Raw genomic sequence first — 5,433 nt, forward strand, 5'->3', positions numbered from 1 at the left:
GGGAGTGTAGGTAATAGCATTTTTTTTTCTTTTTAGACGAAGTTTCACTCTTGTTGCCCAGGCTGGAGTGCAATGGTGCGATCTCAGCTCACTGCAACCTCCACCTACCAGGTTCAAGCAATTCTCCTGTCTCAGCTTCCTGAGTAGCTGGGATTACAGGCACCTGCCACCATGCCTGGCTAATTTTTTGTATTTTTAGTAGAGACGGATTTCACCATGTTGGCCAGGCTGGTCTCGATCTCCTGACCTCAAGTGATCCGCCTACCACAGCCTCCCAAAGTGCTGGAATTATAGGTGTGAGCCACTGTGCGTAGCCCATAGTTTTTTTTTTTTTTTTTTTTTTTTGAGACAGAGTCTCACTTTGTCGCCAGGCGCCAGGCTGGAGTGCAGTGGCACAGTCTCGGCTCACTGCAACCTCCACCTCCCAGGTTCAAGCAATTCTCCTGCCTCAGCATCCTGAGTAGCTGGGACTACAGGCGCACGCCACCACGCCCAGCTAATTTTTGTATTTTTAATAGAGACGGGGTTTCACCATGTTGGCCAGGATGGTCTCGATCTTTTGACCTCGTGATCCGCCCGCCTCGGCCTCCCAAAGTGCTGGCATTACAGGCTTAAGCTACCGCACCCAGCCGCATTTTTTTTTTAAAGGACTAACTAGGAGTATGTAGCATTTTCCCTAAAACAATGTAAAATAAAATACTTTTTAAAAGATTCTGGATGTGGTGTGAAAAAATAAATTTAAAACAATTTACCATATTCTAAAGCTACTCCTTAAAAAACGGATCCAACATTTCTCCCAGCCTGCCTGCACTCCATACTTCTCGATATTATCATCACAACGCCGCTGCGGCCATCGGGGCCAGCTTCATGGAGGTGCCAGCTGTGCGGCCGGACAGGACCCCGGCTTGGTTTAATGCTCCACTGTCACTGTTAGGAGTTCTTAATTATTGAATAGTGACTCCACATTTCCATGTCGCCCTGAGGCCCACAGATTGCTTAGCCAGGCTGTTGTAAACAGAAACCACAGCAGCTCCACAGAGGTGCTGGGACCCCAGTCTCCATATTTATTCTCACTTTCTCCTTAACTCGTGGCCAGGAGAACCCCAGGCAGGGTGCTTGCTTTGTTCTGCTTAACTGTCTACACTTCAATCATTTCCTTTTCCTTTTCTGAGTAATTTCAAAGTGCTGAAAGGAGAGGGACGCTGCCTTTTAACCCAAGGACTTATTTATTTAGCAGATATTTACAGAGCACCTACTGTGTGTCAAGAACTGTGCAAAAGCTGGGATGTGGAAACAGGTGTGTAAACCAGTTATTGCCATAAAATATGATGATTGCTGCAGTGAAGGTGTGGACAGAGGGCAATAGGCCAAAAAGGAAAATTCAATGAATCTTCAAAGGAAAGGTGATTTTTTTTAACTGACTCTTAAAGGAGATAGCATTCCTGGAGGATGGTGGTGAGCACTGAAGCAGAGGAAATGGGAACTGATGGGATGGCCTCTTTAAGGGAGGCAGCAGTAAGAAATAAGCATAGAGAGACAGTGGGTCACAGAGAGCACCTCGTGGCCCACTAAAGAGTTTGAACTTCCAAGTTTTTGTTTTTTTTTTTTGAGACGGAGTTTTGCTCTTGTTACCCAGGCTGGAGTGCAATGGCGCGATCTCGGCTCACCGCAACAACCTCCACCTCCTGGGCTCAGGCAATTCTCCTGCCTCAGCCTCCTGAGTAGCTGGGATTACAGGCACACGCCACCATGCCCAGCTAATATTTTGTATTTTTAGTAGAGACGGGGTTTCACCATGGGTTTCACCATGTTGACCAGGATGGTCTCGATCTCTTGACCTTGTGATCCACCCGCCTCGGCCTTCCAAAGTGCTGGGATTACAGGTGTGAGCCACCGCGCCCAGCCTGAACTTCCAAGTTTTAAGCAAGGGATCAGGTGATCTTATTGGCTGGGATGTGGAAGACAGGCTGGGGGCGGGGTGGGAGAACTACAGGAAGATCACTTGCAAAAATGTGCTTACTCTACAAAATCCTTAGACTCATCTCTTTTGCTTTCAATAACATCAAATGCTATCTTATTTCCCATGCTGTTTAGACAACCTGAGCCTCACTGCCACTATCTTTTCTCTAACTCAGACCTGTAATTTTTTTCAAAGTCACAAACCCTTACATTTAAGAAACATCATGGCATCCTAATTGGCTGGTAAGATTTTAATAATGCATTTAAAGCAATAAGTTTATAAAGCACAAGACCAGTGTGTGGCCAAACATTTCCTATTGGAGGGGACTAAATCATAAAAGTAATCTTAAAAGGAAGGTATGCTATGAGGATTGCAGTAATAGTTGTCTCTATTTAACATGGCTTCTTATCTGGGTTACTGTTAAACGGACGTGAATCTGTTTTCTGCCTATAGGTGACCCCGCTTCAGCTGTTAACTTTCTGTCTCGGTGCTTAATTGTGCTTGGTAACCAGCACTGCCAGAGGAAGACCTTGAGTGTATGTATGACCATAGGAAGAGAATATAAAGAGAAGAGTCAGACATTCTTTCTTCACGCATAAAGCATGGGAAAATTCAGTGATTTCACCAAACGTGAAATAACTCAAGACGTCTCTTGCAAAATACCCATCCCCAAACAATTATGCAGGTACCCTGGGGTTCCAAAGAACAGATAAAGAAACCCAGCGCTAGGAAGCTGCATGTCTTCACTGGAGCCGGCTGTGTGCATTGCTGCCAGATCTGGGAGGTTGGGTTTCTCACACCTTAACCACCTGCACCTGGACCAGCCACCCCCTCCCGTGAGGGTCTGACCCGCAGCTCTGTGCTAGCCACACTCTTCCATTCTCCAGAGGCTGGAGCCAGGGTCAAGGGCAGAAACAGCTTACACATCTCAGTGGTATCCAGTGTCCAATTAATTAGTGTTGAGGGTGAATTTACGTTTTTAATATATTTTTTTTCTACAGCCAAAGTTCTTTTTATTAAAGACCGCGGGAGCTCATGTTTGTTTCTCATCTTCGCCAAGCTTCCAGGAGCCTTCATTTTCCTCACTTCCCACATGGAAGTTCAGCAGCTACCCCATGAGCTGTTTTCCCTGGAGACGCCTGTCCATCCCCATGAATCAATCTGTGATCAAGGCCACGCTTTCCGCAGTGCTTTAAGGGCTCTGGAATACTGGCTTCTGGCTGCTCAGTTCTCCATGTCAAATGAAGACAGGGGCTGGCCCTGGCACCTTGCTAGAAACTGACTCATTGCCGTTGGGTTCGGTCAGAATGTATTTGGTTACAGGGGATGGTGGATTACTGTGATTTATTCTGTTCTCCAAACTGCAGACGGTCTCCTGGGCTTTGGTAAAGTTCTCTAGGATAGCTTTGAGTAGTCGAGCTATTGAAAACCTTTATACACACATATACATATACAGATTTACTTATACACGTGTATATGTACATTTAATATATGAAAGAGTGTAATAATTAAATGCCAGGTTGTCTTGTTTTGTTTTGTTTTTGAGATGGAGTCTCACTCTGTTATCAGGCTGGAGTGCAATGGCGCGATCTTGGCTCACTGCAACCTCCACCTCCCGGGTTCAAGCCATTCTCCCACCTCAGCCTCCCAAGTAGCTGGGACTACAGGTGCACACCACCACACCCAGCTAATTGTTTGTATTTTTAGTAGAGACAAGGTTTCACCATGTTGGCCAGGATGGTCTCAATAAATGCCAGTTTTGAAATGTCAACACAGCAATGAAGAAGAGGAGTTTGATTTTTCCTTGTAAGTGAGGCTGGAGAAGCCCTAGAGTTTTCTTCATTCCTATTATACTTGGTGCCTGCAAGGCCATTAAAATATAATCGTCATTATTTAAAAGTGTGATAATACCAATGAGGAAATACAAGGATCACATCCATACAAAGGCTGAACCAGGCACCACTTGGCCCAGGAGAGAATCTGCCAGGCACCTCAAAACTGACATGTCTTAAACTTAACTTCTGAATTTCTCCCAAATCTTATCTCCATATGCAACTTCCACATCACAGTAAATGACATTATGTCTACTCCTGGTTTTCATGTCAGACACCTGACAGTCACTCCTAATTCCTTACTCCTCATATAAAACCATCAGCAAATCCTTTCCTGACAATTTCCAAAATATACCTTAAACCCATGTACTTTTCTTCATCACTCTAGATGAAGTCACTATCATTCACCTCGTTTATTACATTAGTTTTTTTCTTTAACTAGTATTTTCACTCTAGCTCTTCAATCTATTCTCTACAATATAAACGAAGTAACCTTAAAAAGTAATGAATCAGCCAGGCGCAGTGGCTCACGCCTGTAATCCCAGCACTTCGGGAGGCTGAGGCGGGCAGATCACAAGGTCAGGAGATTGAGACTACTTTGGCCAACACGGTGAAACCCCGTCTCTACTAAAAATACGAAAATTAGCCAGGCATGGTGGCGTGTGCCTGTAGTCCCAGCTACTCAGGAAGCTGAGGCAGGAGAATCGCTTGAACCTGGGAGGCTGAGGCTGCCGTGAGCTGAGATCGCGCCATTGCACTCCAGACTGGGCAACAGAGCGAGACTGTCTGTCTCAAAAACAAACAAATAACAACAAAAAAACAAAGTATGAATCACATACACCACTTTCTTCCTAAAGACCCTTTCATGGCTTCCTAATGTAATTAGTATGAAACCCAAGATTTTTAGTAGGCCTGCCAGGCCCTGGCGCCTCTCCAGTTTTGCCTCATGTTCTTCTCTGACTGCTCACTAAGCTGCAGCCGAGCCATGTTAATTTCAGTATCTCCAGCATGCCAAGGCCTTCTTGAAAGACCTTACCCACACCGGTTCCTTGGCCTGGCATACTTGACTCCAGCCTTTCCCAATGGCTGGCTCCTCCACGCCCCTCAGGTCTCAGCTGACTTGTCATCTCCTCAGAGAGCCCTTCCCTAAGTACCCTGTCAAATACCTACCTGTCCCCAACACACACACACCATCATTTTGTATCTCAATGCCCTGTTTGTATCCCTTGTAGCAATTATGTATTTTATCATGCCCACTCTGTGAAGTCAGGAGCCAAAGTTTTCTTCTCCATCACCCGTTTACCAGCAACTGGCATAGTGCCTGCACTCTATCAAGGATCAGTAAATAGCTGTTAAATAACCGAGACGGAAGAAGGATTCGTATGAGCTTGGGGGGCCAGCAAAGATTTCATGCTGTTCATGCTGGTTGTGGAGGTGAACCCTATAATGAGGCTGGGGGTGGAGGACACACAGGACAAATGAGGGAATGGCAGTGGGAATGGACGGATAAAGACAAGCAGGGCAGATGACAGCGAAGGGAACAGCTTACACAAAACCCGTCACGTGAGCAATAGAATGTGAAATTGAGAAGGGAGGGAAGAATGAATAGCCCCAAAGGTCAAGAAAAGGAATTTCATCTTG

Source organism: Aotus nancymaae, unplaced genomic scaffold (genome assembly GCF_030222135.1).
Source record: "Aotus nancymaae isolate 86718 unplaced genomic scaffold, 86718_ANA_hifiasm-v0.15.2.pri h1tg000108l, whole genome shotgun sequence".
NCBI lineage: Eukaryota > Metazoa > Chordata > Mammalia > Primates > Aotidae > Aotus > Aotus nancymaae.